This window comes from Artemia sp. Qi Xiang Cuo, chromosome 10 (assembly GCF_049724085.1).
Source record: "Artemia sp. Qi Xiang Cuo chromosome 10, ASM4972408v1, whole genome shotgun sequence".
Taxonomy (NCBI): Eukaryota; Metazoa; Arthropoda; class Branchiopoda; order Anostraca; family Artemiidae; genus Artemia; species Artemia sp. Qi Xiang Cuo.
The window spans coordinates 58,199,999-58,219,382 of record NC_142803.1 but is presented as its reverse complement, the minus strand read 5'-3'; the positions used below and the strand labels follow the sequence as shown (position 1 = coordinate 58,219,382).

Genomic DNA, 19,384 nt, shown 5'->3' with positions numbered 1-19,384 from the left:
AATGAAAACTTGCTCAACCATACATATCTTAATAAATTAGAAAAAAAGGGAATTCAATTTTTACTGAGAGCAATTTGTCAACTAATTTGTCAACCTCAATTTTAGTTGTGCAGGTTTGGTAGTCGTGGTTTAATTTTTAATGTTTAGTTTTCATTGAGAATCAACGGATTTTGTACGGCAATTAAGAGGCCAAAATAAAGAGAATGTGTAATTGAATATATTGGGTCAAATTTGGTCTCCAGGGAGAAGTTTCAAGGCTCCCATTAGCTCAGCTACAATTCCTCGGAACTAGGTCAATTGTGGCAATAAAAAAGCGTCACTTCAGAGCTCCCTTTGCCCCAATTTTTGAAAAATAGGAGTAAACACCCTTAAAACATTAATTGATCTTAATGGAAATCCCACCATCAGACTGAGTATATGCGAGAATTCTACTGTAGAAGTTTCAAGCTCTTATATACCAAAATGCGAAATTTTGAATTTTTTGCCAGAAGCAAGATCACGGATGCGTGTTTAATGATTTTTTTTCCAGGGATAATTGAATTTAACTGGTGATCCTAAAAGATAGGAAGAGGGCTCGTTTGATCGGAGATCAAAAAGTTCTAGTGCCCTTTATTAAGTAACTAAAAATATTGGACGGCAGCTAGCTCCCCTCTCACGCCCTTTTTTTTGCAAAAGTTGTCCGACCAAAATTTTGAGACAGTCATTTTGTTCAGCATAGTTAAAAGATCATAGTAGTAATTATATCTTTAAGGATAATTGACTCCCTACAGCCTCCCGAGGAAGGGCTGTAAGCTATGAGCTTTGACCATTATTTACATATAGTACTGCCTATTGGGAAATCTACAGATATTCTTTGGGGAGGACTTATCTTGCGGGGGGGGGGGTCAAGTGAAAGGATCTTTCCGAGGAGGAGGTAATTTTCCATGGGGGAGGAGCTTGATTTCGTGGTGTTATTTAAAAAACAATCATTAATTAAATAAATAAAAAAAGTTTTCAACTGAAAGTAAGAACAAACTTGAAAACAAACAGACACAATTACCTATATGAGGTGGATTTCCCCCTCATCAATACCTCGCTCTTTACGCTGAAGCCATTTTTAGAGCTTTTAAAAAACCTTATTATTCAAATTAAACGGACCCTGTGTTTCAGGAGTCATTATTAAATATTTGGAACAAAACGTCAAACTTTAGCGTAAAGAGTGAGTTACTGAGGATGAGGAAGGAACAACCCTCCTCATATGCGTAATAATTTCTTTTAATTTTAAAATTTAATAGGGCCTTTTATTACTGTGATTTTACACCTAAAATCTTACATCTTTCTGCAAAGATTTCCGTTCTATTAGCTCATTTTTGTTCTAAGATCTTACAGCTCACTGATGTTAGCAAAAATGTAAAGAACCCCGTATTTCTGCCATACAGAACAATAATGATAGAATTTTGATAATAAACTCATCATTGTACTTAGACCGCTGATCAGTGCAGTACGATGAAAGACGTTTGCAAAAGAACGCTATAAGATGTGAGATCTTAGTGCTAAGATTTCACTTTTAAGCGCTCTTTGTCTAAAAGATGTAAGATCTTAGCACAAAAATGAGTAAAAGAGCGGCCCTAATGTTCCTCCTTACTTTCAGTTGAAAAAACATGTTTTCTTTATTTAATGCTACCACAAAACTGACTGAACATTTAACCATTACTTGATTCATGGAATAAGCATTGGAAAATGAAACTTACTTTGCAAAAACTTTGTAAAAATTCCAAATTAAAAATTTGTTTATAGTAATTTTATAAGGCGTGCGTTCTATAACTTACAAACATAAATAAGAATAAAAATAAATAGCATGGATTATAGAGCCGATACTGTGTTGCCACTTAGCAGAACGATGAAAGACGTTTGCAAAAGAACGCTATAAGATGTAAGATCTTAGTACTAAGATTTCGCTTTTAAGCATTCTTTGTCAAAAGATATAAGATCTTAGCACAAAAATGAGTAAAAGAACGGCCCTAATCTTCCTCCTTACTTTCAGCTGAAACAACTTGTTTTCTTTATTTAATGCTACCACAAAACTAACTTAGCAAAACCATTGCTTGATTCATGGAATAAGCATTGGAAAATGAAACTTACTTTGCAAAAACTTTATAAAAATTCCAAATTAAAAATTTGTTTATAGTAGTTTTAAAAGGCGTGCGTTCTATAACTTACAAACATAAATAAACTTGTAGAAAATTTAAATTCAGCTAAAAGAAACTAATTAGATAGCCAGTCTTGAACTGTTTTCTCTAATCTGTGGAACATTGATATGTGGAACATTGAAGCAGAAGACTTGCTTATTTCACAAGTGGGAAATAAACCTTTAATATACAGTTCCTCACAAGGGAAACATAAGGACAGAATTTGTGTTGAAAATGCATTCAATGAAATAAGTAAAGTAGTTTGTCAAGAATTGGGTCCTCATTTTTATCTGTGAGCCTTCTTCAGTAAATTTTAAAGTAAAAACAACATCTAACTTAGGACTAACTTATTAAATTGAACAAGTTATCAAAAATAATGTCAGATATATTCAAGCATGAACGTGTGAATAATTCAAATTAATGGCTTAAAAAAATTTCCATAAAGTCAGGAAGGTAAAATTCATGTGTGAGCGCGACGAACCTTACGGTATGTAACTTTGCGGAATACTTTATTAACTTTATTGACGCCGTGGGAGCCCCGCTTTATGAGGGGCTCCCACGGTGTCAGTAAAGTTAATAAAACTGTCCACAAAGTTAATAAACTGTTTTCATCGCATAACTTTGCTGACTTTATTGCAGTCGGAAAGAACTTAAACTTTATTTAACTTTTTCAAGAAAGTCCGCAAAGTTCAACCAATAGCCAATTCCAGAATTTGTATGTAGCAGAAGACGTGTGGAAAATTTCAAATAAACAACATACAAATTAGTTTCTAAAAATATAATCGTGTATATTTGTTTAAATATTTAGCTTGGTAAAAGAAAAAAAAAATTTTATATACTTTTATAAGGAGAAAATGCTTAAAAAGATGGTTTTCTCAGCTCCATGTCTGAGTATTTCAGTTACTTTCTATGAAAAACTGCCGTTAAGTCAAAAAGATGAAATCCTTGTGTGACCGGGACAAACTTTAGTACTCTTAAGTCACATTGAAAAAGTTAAGACAGAAAATTGATTTTTTTACTGTCAATTCATGTAAGAAAATTTTTAAGTAAACTTCTGGTAAAGCTCTGAAGGAGAGGCTTATTGGTGTCTTCTGAAGAAGTTGAGCTGGATGAATAAGACTTTCAGGACCTGAGGTATGAAATGACCAACGATACTTTAAAGCCCAGCACCCGCTAGCGCCCAAAGAACCCAAATTCAATAATACTTTAGCGCCCAGAACCCACAGCTCCCAATTTGAAAAATAAATACTAGCATTACCTTTAGCACAGCAAATTTATAGTCCATTTCTTCTTTAAATAGCGATTTAAAAAAGTATCATATCTAACGTTAGCAAATCACAGATGTTGCGGTCATACACAAAAGAATTCTACTACTCACAAAGATATATTCAATTTATGTCAGCAAGTGCATTGTGTTGGCAAGGTGAATATGGCAAAGAGAGATCATTATCAATTACAGGAGGGGAGATTTAACTTCTGTCGGCAAACGCATTTCACAAAGAGGCAATTTGCGTGTTACAAATATTCGAGATATGTCATTCAGTATTGGGTTATGAGAAATTAAAATGCTTGTATTACATACATGCAGGCTTTGGCCTCGCTTAGCCCCACTCGGACTTATTATACCATATACAGTGGTTTTGTTAAGTGAAAAACAGTTTCTAAGGTAACTAATATAAAATGTAAAAGGTGCCCCACTGTTAAATGATTTTGTGACTTTTTTATTCAACAAAACTAATTGCCCAGCGCCCAAGAACCCAAACAAAGATGGATCATATTAAGTTACAAAAGGGCAAATTTGACTTCTGTCGGCAAACGCATTTCATAGAGACGTACCAAGTTACAGGAAAGATTAACTTTGGGTGTTACAAATATTCAAAATATTTCATTCAGTGTTGAGTTACATAGACATATTATTAAATAAACACCAGATCGCTTGGGATTTTGCGAGTTCGCGAGTTCCTTGCGCTTTTTCTTCTTTGCCTCCAGTAAACGTGTTAATTTTGACGTTTAATTTAATTGAGATTTTGAGAATTGTTATTTCATGTTGCAAAAAAAGACTTGGCGACAAGCTCAATTTGCCTTTACACAGGTATGTTATTTTTATAAGACGCTTCTTTCTGATATTATTTTAGATGGAGAGATTTTAAGGGGAATTTTCACCAGGTTGGAATTGTCTAGAGTATCTTTCCGTTGGGGGGGGGGGGGGTCCACGGGAGAAATTCTCTCGGGAAAATTTTCTCCGGGATCAACTTTATACTAGGAATGGGATATTTGCGGGAAAACTTTTCCAAAGAGAAGGGGATTTTCTGCATGATTTAAAAACAAACAGATATTCTTTCATATGAAAGTGTGCTACAAAAAAAAAATTCATTCGAAATTGACCGCAAGAATTTTTCTTGGTGGAGTGGAGGACTATTTTACATGAGAAGAACTTTCCATGGAGGGGGAGCTGGATTTTCCGCCATTATTTCGTAACAATCAGAAATCAAATAAAAAAACATTTTTTTTCCATCTTTCCATCTTTTTTAAATCTAAGTAATAGATTGGATTTAAAAAGAAACTGAGTTTCATTTTTAAACTTAAAATACAAAATATAAAAAAATTCCTATGACAGGGAATTGAACCCGTTTCTCCAGCCTGGCAGTTAAGAACACCGACCAATGCACCAAAGAGACAGTAACGGACATTATTTTAGCATCCATTATCTATTTTTGATGCAAGTAAATCCCCACAAAACTTGATATTTGGTTTTTGGAAAATAGGGAAGGAAGGATCGGATTGAGCTGAAATTTTGAGGATAAGCTCCCAGGCCCAAAGCCTAAAGCTCTTCTTTGATCCTGGGCGCTTGGACTCTGGAAGCTGAGGAGCTAAAGAATCAAAGCTTTGATCCTGGAAGCTAGATCCGGTTTGAGCAAAGGTTTGTATTTACCTTTGAATCTGGCGCCCAAGTTAAAAATAAAATTATACTGACAATAAATTGATTATTTGAATACTTATTTGGCTGAAAATATAAGTATGACTTATTTTTCACTTAATAAAAACACTGTATAGGGCATCATAAGCCCAAGCAAGGCCAACGCCCGCATGCATGTAATACAAGCATTTTAATTTATCAGAACCCAAAAATGAATGACATATTTGAAATATTTCTGAACGCCCAGAAAGAAACCAAAGTTGATCTCTCCTGTAACTTGATATGTCTCTGCGAAATGGGTTTGCCGACAGAAGCCAAATATCATATCTAAAGTTAGCAAATCACAGATGGTGCGGGTATACACAAAAGAATTCTACTAGTCACAAAGATATATTCAATTTATGTCAGCAATTGTATTGTGTCGGCAAGGGACTTTTTTATTTAAGAAAACCAGTTGCCCAGCGCCCAAGAACCCAAACAAAAGTAGATCATATCAAGTTACAGGAGGGGAGATTTGACTTCTGTCAGCAAAAGCATTTCACAAAGTTGATCTTACAGGGAAGATCAACTTTGGGTGTTGCAAATATTCAAAATATTTCATTCAGTGTTGGGTCTCATAGACATATTATTAAATAAACACCAGATTGCATGGGATTTTGCAAGTTTGCGAGTTCCTTGCACTTTTTCTTCTTTGCCTCCAGTAAAAATCGCTGTTTAAAGAAGAAAGAAGAATTTGCTGTACCAAAGGTAAAATAACTTAATATTTGGTTTTATGAATTGATGCTTGGGTGTGCTGTATGAGAGGGGTTGCTCCTGTCTCAATACCTCTTTCTTTACGATAAATTTTGACTTTTCTAGAATATTTTAAAAGAGTTATTATTCCAATTAAACGGCCCTTGTGCTTTATGAGTAGTTTTAAAGAACTGGGGCAAAAAGGCAAACTTCATCGCAAACAACGAGGTATTAAGGAGGGCGCTACCCCCCCCCCCCCCGCCCCTAATATATGTAATAGATTCTTGTCGTTTCAAGGTTTGATGCTCCTGTTTAATTTCCGCTGAAAAAATAATGTTTTTTTATTCGATTTATGATTGCTACAAAATAACTGCGTGAAATCTGGCTCCCCCTCAGTAGAATTATTTTTTGTATGCCCACACCATCTGTGATTTGCTAATTTTAGATATGATATTTGGCTTCTGTCGGCAAACACATTTCACAGAGACATATCAAGTTACAGGAGAGATCAGCTTTGGGTTCTTTCTGGGCGTTCAGAAATATTTCAAATATGTCATTCAGTTTTGGGTTCTGATAAAATAAAAATGCTTGTATTACATGCATGCGGGCGTTGACCTTGCATGGGCTTATGATGCCCTATACAGTGTTTTTATTAAGTGAAAAATAATTCATACTTATGTTTTCGGCAAAATAAGTATTCAATTAATCAATTTATTGTCAGTATAATTTTATTTTTAACTTGGGCGCCAGATTCAAAGGTAAATAAACACCAGATCGCATGGGATTTTGCGAGTTCGCGAGTTCCTTGCGCTTTTTTTCTTCTTCTTTTCTTCTTTTTTAAAGAAGAAAGAAGAATTCGCTGTACCAAAGGTAAAATAACTTAATATTTAGTTTTATGAGTTAATACTTGGGTGTGCTTTTATTTATCTTCCAAGTTGGGAGCTGTGGGCGCTATGGGTTCTTGGGCGCTAAAGTAAATGTTGCTTTGATCCTGGGAGCTAAATTCGGTTTCAGCAAAGGTTTATATTTACCTTTGAGTCTGACGCCCAAGTTAAAAATAAAATTATACTGACAATAAATTGATTTTTTGAATATAAATATATATATATATATATATATATATATATATATATATATATATATATATATATATATATATATATATATATATATATATATATATATATATATATATATATATATATATATATATATATATATATATATATGTATATATATATACATTGCGAAAAATTTTCGCAATGATCAATTTTCTCGCATTAAAATGCTTTTGCAAAAGGGCGTATTGGCAATTCCTTTTTAACCCCTTTGAGAATTATATTGGAACTTTCAGGCATGTTGAACTAACAAAAAGGCACTCTCTAGACCTACCTACTGGTAATACTACTACTTACTGATATCACTACTTCTACTGCTACAAGGACTACCCTGTTGTAGGAGCCCAGTCCTATTTTCACTAGGGACACGATCACTTAATAAAACAATAAGTGGCCCAATAGGCTCGAGACCAACACCCAACTGTCATTAAAAATATATATATTTTCAATTAATTTTAGATGTGACTTCAAGACTTTCAAGACTTTCAAACACGAAATGACATATCTATTATTAATCAGAGAAAAAAAGCTTTCAAGTGAGCTACTAGTCAAGAAGATATAGTTTAATCTTCAAAAATATTGTGTGACCCCTGAAAATCGCCTCTGTACCGACTCATTGAGTTTTTTCTCCGAATTGTGGTGGGTGACAGCTCATTTTCAATGTTTCATTCGTGTCAAGATAGCACTCCACGTTTTGAGATGAATAGGAACCTTTTTCTCATTTTTTTGCCTTAAAGATAGAATTTTATGACCTTGGCACTAAAAAAAACTGGTTTTGTTAAATAAGAAAGTCACAAAAAGCTCTATCAATGGGGCACACGTTCCATTTTATGACAAATCCAAGGGATATTGTTTTTCACTTAATAAAAACACTGTATAGGGCATCATAAGCCCAAACAAGGCCAACGCCCGCATGCATGTAGTAAAAGCATTTTTACTTTATCAGAACCCAAAAATGAATGACATATTTGAAATATTTCTGAACGCCCAGAAAGAACCCAAAGTTGATCTCTCCTGTAACTTGATATGTCTCTGCGAAATGTGTTTGCCGACAGAAGCCAAATTTCCCCTCTTGTAATATGCACCCAGGGCATAACTTAAAACCCTTGCCCTGAGGGTTGTGGGGGAGTGTCCTCAAAACATATTTCCCATCTGGAAATCAACTACGCTGAACAAAATGCTATCTCAAAATTTGGATTGGATGTCTTTGGGGGAATGATGGACGTGGGGGGGCTAGTAGCCCTCCAATCACTTTTTACTATTAAAAAGAGCACTAGCCCTTTGAATTTCCAATCGAATGAGCTTTTTTGAAGTTTCTACGAGAACGCCTTCTATAAAAACCTTATATGCACGCAGGGCATAACTTAAAACTCTGGCCCTGAGGGTTTTGGGGGAGTGACTTCCTCAAAAACATATTTTCTATCTGGAAATAAACTACGCTGAACAAAATAGCTATCTCAAAATTTTGATTGGATGTGTTTGGCGTAATTATAGGCGTGGGGGGGCTAGTTGCCCTCCAATTACTTTTAACTATTAAAAAGGGCACTAGCCACCGACGGCATTTGAACTGAAAATCAAGTATTTCCTGTAGGCTAAATCAAGACATGGCTAATTGTAGAAAGAGAAAAGCCAAGACAGATCGCTGAATTATAGTATCACTTGTATTATATTATATATTTGTTGGCTTAAAGAAACAACTCGTTTTGTAAACTATTTTGAAACATTTCCATATTTTTCCTTAAGGTGTAGGAATAACAATTATCACTCTAAAATTGTAAAATAGTTTATCTTGAATTGTATTTATGCATGCAATTTGGTTCTCCTGGAATTAGCTGCTTTTTTGCTTCTTTCTAATTATTTCAAATTGAAGAAATAGATGAAGGTTTCGTTTTCGTTGTTTGATGGGCGTGGGGGGGGGGCTAATTGCCCTCCAATCACTTTCGACTACTAAGAAGGGCCCTAGCCCTTTGAATTTACAATCGAATGAGCCTTTTTTGAAGTTTCTACGACAACGCCTTCTATAAAAACCTTATATGCCCCAGGGCATAAGTTAAAACCCTTGCCCTGAGGGTTGTCGGGGAGTGTCCTCTTCAAAAACATATTTTCTATCTGGAAATTAACCACGCTGAACAAAATGGCTATCTCAAAATTTTGACTGGATATGCTCGGGGGAATGATGAGCGTGGGGGGGGGGCGGCTAGTTGCCGTCCAATCACTTTCGACTATTAAAAACGGCCCTAGAAGTCTTAATTTCCAATCGAATGAGCCCCTTTTGGAAGTTTCTACGACAACCCCTTCCATATGAAGTGCCCAGCTCTAAAGCAAAAGAATAATAAATGGTACATTATGCCAACATCGTTCTTATATGCCCTTAGGGCATAACTTAAAACCCTTGCCCCGAGGGTTGTGGGGGAGTGTCCTCCTCAAAAACATATTTTCTATCTGGAAATCCACTACGCTGAACAAAATGGCTATCTCAAAATTTTCATTGGATGTGTTTAGGGGAATGATGGTTGTTGGGTGGGGGGGGGGGGTTCCAGTTGCCCTCCAATCTTTTTCGACTATTAAAACGGGTACTTGCCCTTCGAATTTCCAATCGAATGAGCCTATTTTCAAGTTTTTACGACAACACCTTCTATAAAAACCTTCTAAGCCCCCAAGGCATAACTTAAAACCCTTGCCCTGAGGGCTGTGGGGGACGTTTTCTTCCTCAAAAACATATTTCCTATCTAGAAATCAACTGCGCTGAACAAAATAGCTATCTCAAAATTTTGATTGGATGTGTTTGGGAGGATGATGCGCGAGGGGGGGGGGCTAGTTGCCCTCCATTCACATTTGACTATTAAAAAGGGTACTAGAAATCTCAATTTTTGATCGAATGAGCCCTTTTGAGGTTTCGATGGCGACCCCTTCCATATGAAGTGTCCTTCTTTAAAGGAAAAAAATAATTAATAGTATAGTCTGCCACTATCTTTCTTATATGCACTCAGGGCATATCTTAAAACCTTTGCCTCGAGGGTTGTGGGGGAGTTTCCTCCTCAAAAACATATTTTCTATCTGGAAATCAACTACGCTGAACAAACTGGCTATCTCAAAATTTTGATGGGATCTGTTTGGGAGAAAGATGGGCGTAGGGGTGGAGCTAGTTGCCCTCCAATCACTTTCGACTATTAAAAAAGGCACTAGCCCCTTGAATTTCCAATCGAATGAGTGTTTTTTGAAGTTTTTACGACAACGCCTTCTATAAAAACATAAGATGCCCCCAGGGCATAACTTAAAACCCTTGCCCCGAGGGTTGAGGGGGAGTGTCCTCCTCAAAACATATTTTCTATCTGGAATCAATTACACTGAATAAAATGGCTATCTCAAAATTTTGATTGGATGTGTTTGGGAGAATGATGGGCGTGGGGGGACTAGTTGCCCTCCAATGACTTTCGACTATTAAAAAGGGCACTAGCCTTTGAATTTCCAATCGAATGATTCTTTTTTTAAGTTTCTACGACAACGTCTTCTATAAAAACTTTATATGCCCCCAGGGCATAACTTAAAACCCTTGCCCTGAGGGTTGTGGGGGAGTGTCCTCGTCAAAAACATATTTTCTATCTGAAAATCAACTACGCCGAACAAAATGGCTATCTCAAAATTTGATTGGATGTGTGTGGGGGAATGATGAGCGTGGGGGGCTAGTTGCCCTCCAATTACTTTTTACTATTAAAAAGGCCACTAGAACTCTCAATTTCCAATTGAATGAGCCCTTTTGAAGCTTCTACGATGACCGCTTCCATATGAAGTGCCCTACTCAAAAGGAAAAAAATAATACATAGTACATTGTGCCAACATCGTTCTTATATGCCCTTAGGGCATAACTTAAAACCCTGGCCCCGAGAATTGTGGGGGAGTGTCCTCCTGAAAAACATATTTTATATCAGGAAATCAACTACGCTGAACAAAATGGCTATCTCAAAATTTTGATTGGATGTGTTTAGGGGAATGATGGGTGTTGGGTGGGGGGGGGGGGGTTCTAGTTGCCCTCCAATCTTTTTCGACTATTAAAAAGGGTACTTGCCCTTCGAATTTCCAATCGAATGAGCCTATTTTCAAGTTTTTACGACAACACCTACTATAAAAACCTTCTAAACCCCCAAGGAATAACTTAAAACCCTTGCCCTGAGGGCTGTGGGGGAGTGTCTTCCTCAAAAACATATTTCCTATCTAGAAATCAACTACGCTGAACAAAATGGCTATCTCAAAATTTTGATTGGATGTGTTTGGGAGGATGATGCGTGTGGGGGGGCTAGTTGCCCTCCAATCACTTTTGACTATTAAAAGGCTACTAGAACTCTCAATTTCCAATCGAATGAGCCCTTTTGAAGTTTCTACGACGACTCCTTCCATATGAAATTCCCTACTCTAAAGGAAAAAAATAATACATAGTATAGTGTGCCAACATCGTTCTTATATGCCCTCAGGGCATAACTTAAAACCCTTGCCCCGAGAATTGCGGGGGAGTGTCCTCCTCAAAAACATATTTTATATCTGGAAATCAACTACGCTGAACAAATTGGCTATCTCAAAATTTTGATGGGATGTGTTTGGGAGAAAGATGGGCGTAGGGGTGGAGCTAGTTGCCCTCCAATCACTTTTGACTATTGAAAACGGCACTAGCCCTTTGAATATCCAACCGAATGTGTCTTTTTTGAAGTTTCTACGTCAATGCCTTCTATAAGAACCTTATAAGCCCCCAGGGCATAAGTTAAAACCCTTGCCCTGAGGGTTGTGGGGGAGTGTCCTCCTCAAAACATATTTTCTATCTGGAATCAATTACACCTAATAAAATGGCTATCTCAAAATTTTGATTGGATGTGTTTGGGAGAATGATGGGCGTGGAGGGGGGGCTAGTTGCCCTCCAATCACTTTCGTCTATTAAAAAGGGCACTAGCCTTTGAATTTCCAATCGAATGATTCTTTTTTTAAGTTTCTACGACAACGCCATCTATAAAAACTTTATATGCCCCCAGGGCATAACTTAAAACCCTTGCCCTGAGGGTTGTGGGGGAGTGCCCTCCTAAAAAACATATTTTCTATCTGGAAATCAACTACGCCGAACAAAAGGGCTATCTCAAAATTTGATTGGATGTGTGTGGGGGAATGATGGGGGGGGGCTAGTTGTCCTCCAATCACTTTTGACTATTAAAAGGTCACTAGAACTAGAGTATATAAAAACTTTATAAGCCTCCAGGACATAACTTAAAACCCTTGCCCCGAGGGTTGTGGGGGAGTGTCCTCCTCAAAAACATATTTTCTATCTGGAAATCCACTACGCTGAACAAAATGGCTAGGGGGGGGGGGTTCTAGTTGCCCTCCAATCATTTTTGACTATTAAAAAGGGTACTTGCCCTTCGAATTTCCAATCGAATGAGCATATTTTCAAGTTTTTACGACAACACCTTCTATAAAAACCTTATAAGCCCCCAAGGCATAAATTAAAACCCTTGCCCTGAGGGCTGTGGGGGAGTGTCTTCCTCGAAAACATATTTCCTATCTAGAAATCAACGACGCTGAACTAAATGGCTATCTCAAAATTTTGATTGGATGTGTTTGGGAGGATGATGCGCGTGGGGGGGGGGGGGGTTAGTTGCCCTCCAATCACTTTTGACTATTAAAAGGCCACTAGAACTTTCAATGTCCAGTCGCATGAGAAGTTTCAACGACGACCCCTTCCATATCAAGTACCCAGCCCTAAAGGAAAAAAATAATAAATAGTACATTGTAACAACATCGTTTCTATATGCCCTCAGGGCATAACTTAAAACCCTTGCCCCGAGAATTGTGGTTGAGTTTCCTCCTCAAAAACATATTTTATATCTGGAAATCAACTACGCTGAACAAATTGGCTATCTCAAAATTTTGAGGGGTGGTGGAGGGTAGGGGTGGAGCTAGTTGCCCTCCAATCACTATCGGCTATTGAAAACGGCACTAGCCCTTTGAATTTCCAATCGAATGAGTCTTTTTTGAAGTTTGTACGACAACACCTTCTAAACAAAACTTTATAAGCCCCCAGGGCATAACTTAAAACCCTTGCCCCGAGGGTTGTGGGGGAGTATCTTCCTCAAATTATATTTTTTATCTGGAAATCAATTACGCTGAACAAAATGGCTATCTCAAAATTTTGATTGGATGTGTTTGGGGGAATGATGGGCGTGGGGGGAGGAGGGAATAGTTGCTTTCCAATCACTTTCGACTATTAAAAAGGGCACTAACCCTTTGAATTTCCAATCGAATGAGCCTTTTTTGAAGTTTCTACGACAACACCTTCTATAACCCTTATATGCCCTCAGGGCATAACTTAAAACCCTTGCCCGAGAGTTGTGGGGGAGTGTCCTCCTCAAAAACATATTTTCTATCGGGAAATCAACTACACTTAATAAAATGGCTATCTCAAAATTTTGATTGGATGTGTTTGGGAGAATGATGGGCGTGGGGGAGGGGGGCTAGTTGCCCTCCAATGACTTTCGACTATTAAAAACAGCACTAGCCCTTTGAATTTCCAATCGAATGATTCTTTTTTGAAGTTTCTACGACAACGCCTTTTATAAAAACTTTATATGCCCCAGGGCATAACTTAAAACCCTTGCCCTGAGGGTTGTGGGGGAGTATCCTCGTCAAAAACATATTTTTAATCTGGAAATCAACTACGCCGAACAAAATTGCTATCTCAAAATTTGATTGGATGTGTGTGGGGGAATGATGGGCGTGGGGGGCTAGTTGCCCTCCAATTACTTTTTACTATTAAAAAGGCCACTAGAACTCTCAATTTCTAATTGAATGAGCCCTTTTGAAGCTTCTACGATGACCGCTTCTATATGAAGTGCCCTGCTCAAAAGGAAAAAAATAATACATAGTACATTGTGCCAACATCGTTCTCATATGCCCTCAGGGCATAACTTAAAACTCTTGCCCCGAGAATTGTGGGGGAGTGTAATCCTCAAAAACATATTTTATATCTGGAATTCAACTACGCTGAACAAAATGGCTATCTAAAAATTTTGATTGGATGTGTTTGGGAGAAAGATTGGCGTGGGGTGGAGCTAGTTGCCCTCCAATCACTTTCGGCTATTAAAAACGGCACTAGCCCTTTGAATTTCCAATCGAATGAGTCTTTTTTGAAGTTTCTACGACAACGCCTTCTAAAAAAAACCTTATATGCCCCCAGGGCATAACTTAAAACCCTTGCCCTGAGGGTTTTGGGGGAGTGTCCTCCTCAAAACAAATTTTCTATCTGGAAATCAATTACGCTGAACAAAATGGCTATCTCAAAATTTTGATTGGATGTGTTTGGGGGAATGATGGGCGTGGGGGGAGGCGGAGGGAATAGTTGCTTTCCAATCACTTTCGACTATTAAAAAGGGCACTAACCCTTTGAATTTCCAATCGAATGACCCTTTTTTGAAGTTTCTACGACAACACCTTCTATAAAAACCATATATGCCCTCAGGGCATAACTTAAAACCCTTGCCCCGATAGTTGTGGGGGAGTGTCCTCCTCAAAAACATATTTTCTATTTGGAAATCAACTACACTTAATAAAATTGCTATCTCAAAATTTTGATTGGATCTGTTAGGGAGAATGATGGACGTGGGGGGGGGGGGCTAGTTGCCCTCCAATGACTTTCGACTATTAAATAGGGCACTAGCCCTTTGAATTTGCAATCGAATGAGCGTTTTTGAAGTTTATACGAAAACACCTTCTATAAAAACTTTATATGCCTCCAGGGCATAATTTAAAACCCTTGCCCCGAGGGTTGTGGGGAAGTGTCCTCCTCAAAAACATATTTTCTATCTGTAAATCCACTACGCTGAACAAAAAGGCTATATCAAAATTTTGATTGGATGTGTTTAGGGGAATGATGGGTGTTTGGGGGGGGGGTGCTAGTTGCCCTCCAATCACTTTTGACTATTAAAAGGGATACTTGCCCTTCAAATTTCCAATCGAATGAGCATATTTTCAAATTTTTACGACAACACCTTCTATAAAAACCTTATAAGCCCCCAGGGCATAACTTAAAACCCTTGCCCTGAGGGCTGTGGGGGAGTGTCTTCCTCAAAAAAATATTTCCTATCTAGAAATCAACTACGCTGAACAAAATTGCTATCACAAAATTTTGATTGGATGTGTTTGGGAGGATGATGCGCGTGGGGGGGGGCTAGTTGTCCTCCAATCACTTTTGACTATTAAAAGGTCACTAGAACTAGAGTATATAAAAACTTTATATGCCTCCAGGGCATAACTTAAAACCCTTCCCCCGAGGGTTGTGGGGGAGTGTCCTCCTCAAAAACATATTTTCTATCTGTAAATCCACTACGCTGAACAAAAAGGCTATATCAAAATTTTGATTGGATGTGTTTAGGGGAATGATGGGTGTTTGGGGGGGGGTGCTAGTTGCCCTCCAATCACTTTTGACTATTAAAAAGGATACTTGCCCTTCAAATTTCCAATCGAATGAGCATATTTTCAAATTTTTACGACAACACCTTCAATAAAAACCTTATAAGCCCCCAAGACATAACTTAAAACCCTTGCCCTGAGGGCTGTGGGGGAGTGTCTTCCTCAAAAACATATTTCCGATCTAGAAATCAACTACGCTGACCAAAATTGCTATCACAAAATTTTGATTGGATGTGTTTGGGAGGATGATGCGCGTGGGGGGGGGGCTAGTTGTCCTCCAATCACTTTTGACTATTAAAAGGTCACTAGAACTAGAGTATATAAAAACTTTATAAGCCTCCAGGACATAACTTAAAACCCTTGCCCCGAGGGTTGTGGGGGAGTATCCTCCTCAAAAACATATTTTCTATCTGGAAATCCACTACGCTGAACAAAATGGCTATCTCAAAATTTTGATTGGATGTGTTTGGGGGAATGATGGACTTTGGGGGGGGCTTATTGCCCTCCAATCACTTTCGACTATTAAAAAGGGCACTAGCCCTTTCAATTCCCAATTGAATGAGCCTGTTTTGAAGTTTCTAAGACAAAGCTTTCTATAAAAAACTTATATTCCTCCAGGGCATAACTTAGAACCCTTGTCCTGAGGGTTGTGGAGGAGTCTCCTCCTCAAAAACATATTATCTATCTGGAAATTAACTACGCTAAATAAAATAGCAATCTCAAAATTTTGATTGGATGTGGTTGGGGGAATGATGGGCGTGGGGGGGCTAGTTGCCCTCCAATCACTTTCGACTATTAAAAAGGGCACTAGAACTCTCAATTTCCAATCGAATGAGCCCCTTTTGAAGTTTCTACAACGACCCCTTCCATATGAATTGCCCAGTTCTAAAGGAAAAAAATAATAAATAGTACATTGTGCCAACATCGTTCTTATATACCCTCAGGGCATAACTTAAAACCCTTGCCCGAGGGTTGTGGGGCAGTGTCCTCCTCAAAAACATTTTCTATCTGGAAATCAACTACGCTGAACAAAATGGCTGTCTCAAAATTTTGATTGGATGTGTTTGGGAGAATGATGGGTATTGGGGGGGGGGTGCTAGTTGCCCTCCAATCACTTTCGACTATTAAAAATAGTACTCGCCCTTCGAATTTCCAATCGAATGAGCCTGTTTTGAAGTTTTTACAACAACGCCTTCTATAAAAACCTTATATGCCCCCAGGGCATAACTTAAAACCCTTGCCCTGAGGGTTGCGGGGGAGTGTCTTCCTCAAAAACATATTTCCTATCTAGAAATAAACTACACTGAACAAAATGGCTATCTCAAAATTTTGATTGGATGTGTTTGGGGGAATGATACGCGTGGGGGGGGGGGCTAGTTGCCCTCCAATCACTTTCGACTATCAAAAAAGGCACTAGAACTCTCAATTTCCAATCGAATTAGCCCTGTTGAAGTTTCTACGACGACCCCTTCCATTTAAAGTGCCCCTGCTCTAAATAAAAAAATAATACAGAGCACAGTGTGCCGGCATCATTCTTATATGCCCTCAGGGCATAACTTAAAACCCTTGACCTGAGGATTGTGGGGGAGTGTCCTCCTCAAAAACATATTTTCTATCTGGAAATCAACTATGCTGAACAAAATGGCTATCTCAAAATTTTGATTGGATGTGTTTGGGAGAAAAATGGGCTTGGGGGGGGTGCTAGTTGCCCTCCAATCACTTTCGACTATTAAAAACGGCACTAGCCCTTTGAATTTCCAACCGAATGAGTCTTTTCTGAAGTTTCTACGTCAACGCCTTCTATAAAAACCTTATAAGCCCCCAGGGCATAACTTAAAACCCTTGCCCTGAGGGTTGTGGGGGACTGTCCTCCTCAAAACATATTTTCTATCTGGAAATCAATTACGTTGAACAAAATGGCTATCTCAAAATTTGATTGGATGTGTGGGGGGGAAGGATGGGGGTGGGGGGTGGGGGACTAGTTGCCCTCCAATCACTTTTTACTATTAAAAAGGGCACTAGCGCTTTAAATTTCCAATCGAATGAGTCTTTTTTGGAGTTTCTACGTGAATGCCTTCTATAAAAACCTTATATGCCCTCAGGGCATAACTTAAAACCCTTGCCCCGAGGGTTTTGTGGGATTTTCCTCTACAAAAACATATTTTCTTTAAATAGGGCGCTATCCACTCCAATTTCGAATTGAATGAGCCCTTTTGGAAGTCGCTACGACAACTCCTTCAATATGAAATGCCTGTCGGAGAAAAAAAAAAACACATTGTGGCCACATCGTTCTTTACTTAGGTAGCGCTAGCGCGCTGCCTATAATTATTGAAGAGCATAAAAAAAGCATCAAATGATGTTTTCATTTTCATCCTAGCTAAATTAAAAGGCCCACTGCAAGGTTACCCGCGACGGCATTTGAACTGAAAATCAAGTATTTTGCAGTAGGATAAATCAAGACATGGCTATTTGTAGAAAGAGAAAAGCCAAGATAGATTGCTAAATAATAGTATCACCTGTATTATATTATATATTTGTTGGCTTAAAGAAACAACTCGTTTTGTAAACTATTTTGAAAAATGTCCATATTGTTCCTCAAGGTGTACAAATAACAATTATCACTCTCAAATTGTAAAATAGTTTATCTTGAATTGTATTTATGCATGCAATTTGGTTCGGTCAATATATACCAAATCATATTATTGAGTTTCGAATAAAGTGAATGCACCATTCGATGCCTTTTTTTATGCTGATTACGAATATAATAAGCATTTCTGACGGAAATGAATTTCAGCCCCCCTTCCCCTATATAGGCTATACCTAACCTAATCTAACCCTGAATTGGCATACATAGGGGGAGGGCTGAAATTAATTTCTGATAGAAATGCTTATTATATTCGTAATCAGCACAAAAAAAGGTGGTCAATATATAACAAATCATATTATTGAGTTTCAAATAAAGTGAATGCACCATTCAATGCCTTTTTTATACTGATTATGAATATAATAAGCATTTCTATCAGAAATGAATTTCAGCCCCCCCCCCATATAGGCTATACCTAGCCTAACCTAACCCTGAATTGGCATATATAGGGGGGGGGGGCTGAAATTCATTTCCGATAGAAATGCTTATTATATTTGTAATCAGCATAAAAAAAGGCATCAAATGGTGTATTCACTTTAGTCCTAACTCAATAATATGATTTGGTATATATTGACCTTTGGTTCTCCTTGGTTAGTGCTGTGCCTGCTTTTGATTTATTTTGCTAGCTTAATTTGTTATTGACTGTGGGCTTCCATCCCCCCCCCCCTGTGCTTGTAGCCAACTTGTTTTATTTATTTGACAATTTACTTCCTTTTTGTGATTTGATTTTGTTGTATTACCTGTTCATTTTTAACCCTTTGGGATTTTATTTGTGATGATTGACAGGACAGTTAGTAGTCCTGTTGGTAAATATTTATCAAATCATATTATTGACTTACAAATAAAGTGAATATACCACTCAATGCCTTTTTTTATGCTCTTTCCAAATATAATACTTATTTTTGTCAGAAATGAATTTACCCCCACCCTTATATATAGGACATCCACCATATGGCTAATATGGGATTAAAATTCATTTGTGATGCAAATGGATTTTATATTTAGATTGAGGATGCAATCCTAGGTATATATTTCAACATTAGGGGGGTGGGGGTATATATTCTGGGAATATATAGGTCCTAAGAAATTCATGAATTTCTTAGAAAAATTGGAAAAACAAGGAAAGAAGTGAAGAGGGAGGCTCTCGCCCTGCAAAATGTGTTGACTAGGATTATTTTGCATCTTATGGAGAAGAATTGCTTTCTTAATATATTTCCTTATGTCCAGCTGGACTCCTAGGCTTAAAATACTGGTTGGCTAATTTAAAGATTTGTATATACATACACTGTCAAATTAGCCATCTGGTGGTATCCCCTATATATATCAAATCAGGGTATATATTTGCGCATTAGGGGGGGTG

The 19,384-nt window shown here is 37.7% G+C and overlaps 1 long non-coding RNA gene across 2 annotated transcripts in view; it reads left to right on the top strand.

The window, feature by feature from the left end:
- LOC148947945 (uncharacterized) overlaps nucleotides 1-19,384 on the top strand; it is a 435,585-nt gene that overhangs the window by 393,391 nt on the left and 22,810 nt on the right. The window contains exon 1 of one of the 2 annotated variants that reach the window (XR_016142316.1): nucleotides 17,765-17,781. The exons of the other annotated variant lie outside the window; for it this stretch is intronic. This is a non-coding gene — a long non-coding RNA (uncharacterized LOC148947945). Of the gene's footprint in view, nucleotides 1-17,764; nucleotides 17,782-19,384 lie in introns of those variants that run through there. 2 annotated transcript variants of the gene reach the window in all.